Source organism: Toxorhynchites rutilus, chromosome 3 (assembly GCF_029784135.1).
Source record: "Toxorhynchites rutilus septentrionalis strain SRP chromosome 3, ASM2978413v1, whole genome shotgun sequence".
Classification (NCBI taxonomy): domain Eukaryota; kingdom Metazoa; phylum Arthropoda; class Insecta; order Diptera; family Culicidae; genus Toxorhynchites; species Toxorhynchites rutilus.
In genome coordinates this window covers 63887588-63897129 of record NC_073746.1, presented here as the reverse complement: position 1 = coordinate 63897129, position 9542 = coordinate 63887588, and the positions used below count along the sequence as shown (strand labels likewise).

Sequence of the window (9542 nt, the reverse complement as noted above, 5' to 3'; positions counted from 1 at the left end):
TGAAAATAGTGATCAATTTGCCCCCGGTTTATGGTACTTAGTTGAGATTTCTATGCCGAAAAACACGCCTTAAATGTACAGTAGAACCTCGATTATCCACGGAATAGTCTGGCAAAATCAGTGCGGATGACGAAAATTGCGGATAATGCAAAAAAGTACTAAAAATGAGATTCAAACACAAACAAAGGATAATTCAGCATGAAAACTATGTTTTATCGCGGATAATGGAGGTTCCACTGTATTCTGGAGTGGCAAAGTCTAGAATACGCGTGACCACAAAAATCCCCCGGCCAGAACGGGAATCGAACTCGAGTCCCCGACATGATAATGTGGGACGCTAACCACTAGGCTACGAGAGCACAGGACGTTACTGAACATAAATATTGAGAATAGGCTTAAGGTATAATGAAATATACATTTATAAGTGTGTTTATAAGGAATTTTCGCACTGTAGTTCTGGTGGTCAAAGGGTGAAACAACGATTTTTTTCCTAATTCCTTCTCAAGTTGTTTTTCTTTCTCCAAAAAATACCATACTCGCATATTTTTGAAAAAATAGAAATAATGATACTACAAAAGAAGTTCGAGGCAACGAAATTAAATTGGATGAGAAGAAAAGATCCTCACAACCTTAAATATTGTTATAACTTCTAGTGCAACATGTGACAAAACCCCATCAAGGTAATATCATTTTCATTTGTATAGCTTTTACATTTGCTGAGCTTTCTTTCAATTCCCATAAGTCTTGTTAGCGCCGCTTGTCTTTCTTCATGACATTTCAACAAATATATATTTTCATTTCATATTCACCCTACCAGACATAATTCAATCCCTCGGTGTATAATTTTTCTCCCATCCAACTGCCAGGTGGAAACATCCTGACTCTGACTGTATCCGGATGGTAACAACGTGAGGAACGTAAACGGCCATCAGGCGCGAACCATAAACGACGGCAACTAACGAGCTAAATTAAACCCGAAGCCTGATAGAGCAGTAAATTTTACTTTCATTAAGTCCAATAGATTCGCGCCAGCCTCCATCGACAACGCCTAGAGACAGCGCCGACGGAGACGCGTGAACGAATCCTGCAAGAGATAAGAATAGTGAAGAAAGTAATTTGATTTCATAGTGCGCACCCCGCTGGAATGTGCTGTCTCCGGGTGAGGCAGAGCGTGATGATCCCGTAAACTTCCTCCCCAGGTTTAATCTCATTAAAACCGGTACACAACAGAAAGTGGGTTCCCAACGGATTCGAACATAGGAAGAAGAAAGGGAAAATTGTGCATGACACAGAGCGAATAGAGAATTGAGAAAAAAAATCGACGGAAGGTGGATGAAAAACTTCTAACTAAATTAGTTTTCCTGGTGATACTATAAATAAAGTCCTTTCTCACTTTCCGAAAACCAGGAATAAGCTCAACGGGTGACGGAGTGTAAACAGCGAAAAGTGTAAAGGGTACAGCACAATATTGAAGAAGCTGCCTCCGGTCGTTTCCTTGGAAATTTATACACAGCTTTCATTTCTTTCTCTTCCTGTTCGCTTCCCACACCATACAAAGAGGATGAAACTCCGGTACCGGCGGATCTAGGAAAATCCATCCCAATACCGAGCGAATGCAACCGACCTACATCAATCGGCGGCAGGATAGGGTAGGGAGGGTTATTCATCACTGAACGATGTTGTTTCTGACGACCGGAGAAAGTGTCACAACCAATTAACGATGATGGATCACTGTAATCGCTATAATCGCACGAATAGGGTTCAACAGTGTTCGTGCGCGTGTCCTCGAAAACGAGTGGTAAGTTGGCCCAGCAATTAGTTGAAATGGCGCAATTAATTGAGACAAATAAAAAATTGTTCACAACGTGACACGAATAAGTAAAAAAAATGTTTCCGCCCGGGTTCGAACCGGGGACCTTCTGCGTGTGAAGCAGACGTGATAACCACTACACTACGGAAACAGACATATTTTGCTAGTCATTAAACATTCGACACTGATGTCGTCATGTATTTTATTTTACTAACATCCAACATTTACTTTATGTTCATATCCTTCGACGGATGCTGTAACAAATTCATGTTTAGTGTTTCGATACCTTTACACACCCCTGCATATCAAAACACAACAATATGGTTCACGAATCGCTTCATTAATAAATTATAACTCACATCAGCATGGGCACTGCTATGCTTCCACCTCATCTTTTCTCACATCTTGCATCTTAGGCACGTCTCACGCTGCCTATTGAAGACGGGTTGGTTCTCCCATCCATTACCATGATTTCCCGAACGAGTTTCTTCTCGGAGGCAGAAAACGCTTCCAATTGGAGCAAAACGTTGAGCAGAAACAAACAAAAATGCTTTCAGTGCTATAGCGAAACACTTATTGTCAGTTGGTGGTCAGTTTGGCACAACATTTACGGCATCCCCAGGCAGAACCAAACGGGCGGCTGCAGCAGCATCGTAAAACTCAGGCGGCCCAAAGTGTTGCGCACAATTTTTAGCAAAGAGTTCCCCCTCCACCCGTTCGGTCCGACAGTAGCAGGCTATTGAACTACAGATTCCACAACAACAGCCCCCTGAAACCGTGACCCATCCCACTCTGTCATAATCGGTTGTTTTCCGGAACAATTTCCGCGAAAACAAAGGCGAAAATTAATAGCAGACCATCTCGGGGTGGGAGGTATTTTATGTACCAATCTTGATGATCACCCGGGGCAATTTGTCATACTGGACTCGGCGGAAAATTGAAGCGCCAGCAAGTGTGATAGATGAATTGCGCCTGAAATGGGGGTAAATGATTTACATAACGCAAAGAGTAATGAACGATAAGGGTCAGATATGTATAGCGCGTGCAAGATTTGAACAATAAGCAGCAGAGTGGCGCAGTGGAAGCGTGCTGGGCCCATAACCCAGAGGTCCGTGGATCGAAACTACGCTCTGCTATCTTTTTAAAGAATGCAGAAATACTATAGCGGTTTGAAAATGTTGAATATCCGTGTAGGATTTAAGGCAAGGTTTTTGACATAGGACTATGTCTTTGATTTCTATATAGGGGGGTAACAATACGAAAAATGTAACGATTCATTAAGGGTTTTCAAACGCATATTACTCAAAATCGTTATTGCGACATATGTTGTGTTGTATACCATTAGACAGGAAATTCATGCAGCATTTTTTTTGCTTAAGACATGAACAGTGAATATAGTGAAAAAAGTTAACAATTTGACGATTAAAAGGGGTATGTTTTCTTTCTATTACACTAACCACTCGCTTTTCTCCCCGATGCAACGAGCAATGTTTTTGCCTACAATCCGGCGTTAGCTAACAATGTGAATTGATGCGAGTTATTCTCCATTTGCCGATATTGGGCATTTATCAGTTGAAAGAATCAATGGAGGGATATTCTTGAAAGATTGTAGGATGCTGGAGGATGTTATAATATCGAGCATGTTGTTTGGTTATATAATAAAAATGTAATTAATGAATTTAAATGGCTGCTGATTTAGAAATTCGAAAGGGTATACTCACGCATATCAGATTATGATAGCTTGAGTAGTCGCGATCTTAATATCATATTCCCCATATATGTTTTCCTTAGAAGCCCGCTTCACTTCCTCGAATGCACTTGCCCATTCTCCTTTCTCTTTCCTTTACATAAGCAGAACTTAGTACCCAATGAGATCAGTTAACTACAGCAACTACACGAACTTCCCAAGAGAGGGCTCATGGCCATAGGATACTCGATATACATCACCTGGCTATAAAGTTATTACAACCCCCTACATACAATGTTCTGGACAACGTGACAACGAAGGAGAAAATGATAAAAATGAGATTTTTATCCATAATATATTTCTGTAGTTATAGATTTATTTTTCTTATGTTTATATTTATGTAGTTTTTAACAATTTAGATTTGTGTTTGAAAACGAAAAATCTTCTACATCGTTGAATAAACAGAAGGAAAGGGTAGTAATGGCTTTGATGGTATTTTTGTGTACGTTTTCGAACAGAATGTGGTTTCGGATTCTACCACGTTATCTCATCTAGCCCGTAAAGGATACAAGTTCATACAGGAAACGGTTTTTTCAGGGCTTCCATTTGATGTATTAAAAAAAGGAAAAATTACAGATTTTGAACAATGCAAAAACTCATTTCAAATGCAATTACTACATACAATCACAGTCCTATGTCAAAATTCCGTCCGTGCCCCTAGCCTCGGACCCATCTACTTTTTTCCAGAGATTCTTCTACATGGGATGAATAGTTTCCTGTATTGACAATGAAACGGAACTTTTCTGGTGTTTTTTTACGTAGGACTACGTTTAACCTTTCAATATAGGGGCTCATTTCAATACTTCGGTGTGAAAAAGTGTTCAGTTTTTGAACGCTAATACCTCCTCAATTAATGAATGGATGTTGGTTCCAAATACACACATTGATAGGAAATATCCTCAGCAATTGTTTATATGCTACACATTACGGGTTTTCAGCTCATATAAAGTTCAAATTGCTGAAAAATTGGAAGAAAGAATTCTCTTCTTTCCCATACATTTTGTCTGCACTGTACGGGCGAAACGTATGGACAAGGTGAAGGAGGGGGACAAAAAAGAGATTATAAATGAATATACAACGTTAACTATATGACTATATAAAGTGAACGATGGTGGGGCTTGGCCACATTCTATCATCGGACGTCAAGTAGGAAAGACACTATCTTGAAATTGATTTCCAGCATAAGAGATTGCTGCATTTGCCGGGGATGTATGCAGTGCGATGTGCTCCCGTGGCCGAGAGGTTAGCGTCAAACCTAGCATGCCGGGGGTTCGGGTTCGATTCCCGTTCTGGTCGGGGAAATTTTTCTTCAAAGAAATTTCCTCTGACTTGCACTGTGGTCACGCGTATTCTAGAGCTTGCCACTCAGAATGCATTCAAGGCGTGTTATTTGGCATAGAAATCTCAACTAAGTACTAATGAAAATGACGCAAGTAATATTATGTTGAGACGGCGGAGTTCCTCTAGGAACGTTAGTGCCATATAAGAAGAAGAAGAAGAAGAAGTATGCAGTGCGATACCGCAAGAGTGAAAGACAGGAGTTTCAATGGGATGTGAAGCAGGCGAGCCTATCGAAGTGTGTTAAAAGCGGTGGAAGCGTCGTGCCGGGTGAAGTGGCTAATCGCGCTCGATTTGATAGAATGCTTGAGTTTTTAAACGGTTTTATTTAGCTGTGACATATTTGTATGTTTGTATGTAACATGTTTGTCTATGGCGCTGTACCACATTAATTGAAATTTGATCCCTTTCCTGTTGACCGATTGATCTGAAATTTGGAACACACCTTTATCTCTGCAGTCATTATAAAACTGCATATTTCATAATCTTAAAAATCCAAGATGGCGACCGCTACAAAACGGCGGATTACATATTTTCTCAAAGCCCCATCAATATGGGTATCAAATGAAAGGGATTTACTAGTAGAACACAGTTATTTATGAAAAATGTAAATCCAAAATGGCCGCCACTACAAAATGGCGGATTACATATTTTCTCTAAATCCCATCAATATGGGTATCAAATGAAGGACTTGACTAGTAGAACACAGTTATTCATGAGGAGTGCAAAGCCCAATTATATCTCGATACCAGACGGTAAATTCCTATTAAGATATGCTTGCCATCAAGTTTGTGTTCGTTGGCGGATGAACAATAACCCCTGCAACATTTGCACGACAAATTTTGATTTTTTGTTATTTGAATCTAAACGTTTGCTGAGTGCTGAGGTTTTATTTCATCCTTTGATTTTGTTCTGTAATTTTGTACATGAAAAGTTGATCATTCTGGGATCTGTGCTCCATGATATTCGAATAATGGACACCCCTTGGTGTAGTCCTACGTCTCTCCGGTTATGTACCCGACATTACCCACCCGTCTTTTTTGAGTAGGACTACCTTGCGGAATGTGTAGGGTGTAAAATGTAAATCTAAAAACTGAACATGTAACGAAAAACATGACGTTTCGAATTCGGATCCAACGTAACCGCAGCTCAATTCGAATATAGACTTAATACGTCACAAAGATCTTCGTATCCGTCGATTGAACATATTTCTGTGCATCACTGGAAATTATATATCTAAAAAATATCAAAATTAATCTAATCAAAAATTCCACGTTCTGATTGATTTATTGGCACGAAGAAACCACGTTTTCTAAAAATACATGAGCACATGAGACACAGTTTTCATCCATTTCATTATTTATTTTCTTGTTCATTTGTTTATTTTTTTTTAACAGTGATAGACATAAAAAAGACCACCTTGGTTGTTTAAAAATTTTTCTCAATTTCGGTACTATTTTATCAAAAACTACGATAGTACGTAGAATTGTGGGTTAACTATTACTCCTTCAAATAATTAACAAGTTTTACCACTATTCTTAGATTCTGTTTACTCCTTCACATGACTTCTTTAATGTGTGCAAATATACGTTGACAGAAATAAAAACCCACCCCCAAAAAATTATATTAAAATCACTCAAAAACTTTGAGTAACCCCTCGTTCCTTCATGTTATGATAGTTAGAGATGTGCGGGATTGTTAGCCATCGATATTAAAGCAATATAAACAATAGGTCATATGAATAAAAACAGCTTAACTTTACATGAATCGAGCAGTCGAGTAGTGAGATTGAGTTTTTACTACGTTTGGCATGAATAAAAGTAAAAACGAAGTATTTACTTTTCGAAAATGAAAGTTTGCCTGATTTTGTATGAATAAATCAGCATTTATCAAGTATTTACTTCGCAATTATCAAGTGTGCTCTTGAGCATACTTTGCGTCTGAAAACACTTTCATTCGTTTTAATATATTATCCGATTTATATTAATTGCTGCCTGGCGCTCATAGTTCAACAAATTAACATGTACTATGACGCGTCAAACATACCGTTCCCACTAGTTTGTAGCATCGGTGTTGCATTTGCGAAAAATCGAATTTTCAAAACTTACAAACTACGCAGGGAGGGAAATAGCGACAATTTGAAGCAGTTGTATAGGTTTAGTCACGAAAACGTAATTTTTTACCAAGATTTTTTCTGTCCAACTATGCGGAAACCAGAGGTGCAACGTTGCAAAACTAGTTTTTATGTGATCCTTCTTTAATATTATTGTGATCCCTTTTTGTTTACTTCAGCAAAATATCGAAGTTCAAAGTCCCGCGATGCCGGAACAATAGCAGAACTGAAAGTGTCAAAGGAAGCAGAATATTTTTATATCGTTTTCCAATAGATAAGTCATTCGATCGATGGTCTTAAAACTGCCTTTTTCCTTTTTTTTTTGTCTCCCACTACATAGACGAATTGGAAAGTAATATACCTGGTATTATAATTACTTTGCGGATCACAAGCCAAAACAATCTACTGACAGATGTTTGACAAAGTAAAAGCTATGTTCAAAATTCGAAAACGAAATCAGTAATGTAACCGTTATTCATACGAACTCAAGTAAATACTAGGAAAGTTTACTTTACTTGGAAATGAGCATGAACTTTGAGAGGCTTTAAACTTCGCAGTTCATTCGCCTCAATTCCTCCGTGCTTGAATGTAGCCTGCAAATGGCATTCCTGCAATCCTTCATCATCCTTCCGCTACATTATTTCACGCCGTTTCTTGCTGAAAAGCTCAAATTTCTATTCGTCAGTTCAAAGTAATTTTGACGTAGGACTTCGTCTTTGATTTCTATATACACTCTGCACAACTTCTATAAGACCACCCTGGATTCTATTTCGTTGCAACACAAACAGTTAGAATTTCAACAAGATACATTCATACATTGTAGACTGCTTAGAATAAAGTATATTTAACGTCAATTCCGTTCAAAAGAGTTGTATGTTTATTTATTGTGCTTAAATATGATAATTTCAGCTGTCCAGTTTCTATAAGACCACTTCAAAAATCATTATTATTATCTATGAAAAATTCAAAACGACAGGCTGATTTACATGTCAATAATTGGTAACCTTGCCATTTCGACTAATAACCTTGAAAATTAGTGTTGGAATACTATTTACCAATTTCTGCTGAATGGCTTAGCTTGGTTTACTTGCTGGTATGAATAGAAGCGTTGTTTTGTTGGAATGTGATTTTTTTTGTGACGATATCCACGCAAAAACAGGAAGTGGGTTATATCTATGGTATAACCGCAAGGGTGACGTAGGACTATCGTTGATTTAGAGATCATTTGTACGATGTTGAATCTGAATTCATTCTGAATGAATGAATATTTGGAGAACTTCGAAAACGAGAGCGTTACGTTGGAGGCACAAGGTTTTATGCATCCAATATTGGATACGGAAATATCCTACTGATGGGGAAGAATAATCTTCAGAAGCTATCCTGTTGATTGCGATTGATTGAAAAACCACAAAACCAAATGTATTTGGTCACAGTGTTACATGGATAGAAAACATTCAATTAAACTCTTTCACATGAATATATTTTGAAAATTCCCAGAGGAACTGGCAGATTATTTTCAGTAACGATTAGATATTTCCACATTTTCCTCGATACTGGAAGCCCACCAGTGGTTAATACCAACTCGATAACCACCTGTTAATTGCACTTGATTGAAACATATTTGGTCACATTGTTACATGGATAGAAAACATTCAATTAAACTCTTTCACATGAATATATTTTGAAAATTCCCAAAGGAACTGGCAGATTATTTTCCAGCAATGATTAGATCTTTCCGGAACTTTCTCGATGCTGAATGGCATCCTAACGGAAAGAGTTCTGCGCATGTATGTGTCGATCCTTCGCCGTCCATCTCCTCCAGCACGTTAGGCAACGATGTTGTCTTGTCGATGTCCTCACGAAAAATGAATGTGTCTCACCACCAGAATATCGCTTAAGTATGCTTTTTGTGTGTGATTGAATCGAGAGAAGGTGTGGTTTACGATGGCAATTTGGAAGGCAAACGAGAGGGGAATGAACTCTCTGAGCTCGGAACTTTCGACGACTGAGCAATAATCGATTGCGGGCGCATACAATATTGGATACGGAAATATCCTACTGATGGGGAAGAATAATCTTCTGAAGCTATCCTGTTAATTGCGATTGATTGAAAAACCACAAAACCAAATGTATTTGATCACAGTGTTACATGGAAAGAAAACATTCAAATAAACTCTTTAACATGAATATATTTTGAAAATTCCCAAAGGAACTGGCAGATTATTTTCAGTAACGATTAGATATTTCCACATTTTCCTCGATACTGGAAGCCCACCAGTGGTTAATGCCAACTCGATAACCACCTGTTAATAGCCGCGCGTGTATGTGTGTGTAGCGATTGCTTCCCAGGGAACCGTTTGTGGCATCACTCTCCTCCTGATAGATTCCCTTCTGGCCTAGGGTGCACAAACAGGCTCTTGGTGACACCGTTCATCCGCGCTTTCATGATAGAGCTTTCATGAAGAGCTTCACCACAACAGCAACAACATGCTCCAATCGCTGTTCAATTAGAACTGAGTGGATTTCCGAGCGCC

At 38.6% G+C, this 9542-nt stretch overlaps 2 non-coding genes across 2 annotated transcripts; one reads left to right on the top strand and one right to left on the bottom strand.

Annotated features, from left to right (window-relative positions):
* Positions 1-1888: 1888 nt before the first annotated feature.
* Trnav-cac (transfer RNA valine (anticodon CAC)) lies at positions 1889-1961 on the bottom strand. The gene has a single exon. It is a non-coding gene; the product is annotated as a tRNA-Val (tRNA).
* Positions 1962-2874: 913 nt separating this feature from the next.
* On the top strand, positions 2875-2946 carry Trnam-cau (transfer RNA methionine (anticodon CAU)). The gene has a single exon. It is a non-coding gene; the product is annotated as a tRNA-Met (tRNA).
* The last annotated feature ends 6596 nt before the right edge of the window (positions 2947-9542 follow it).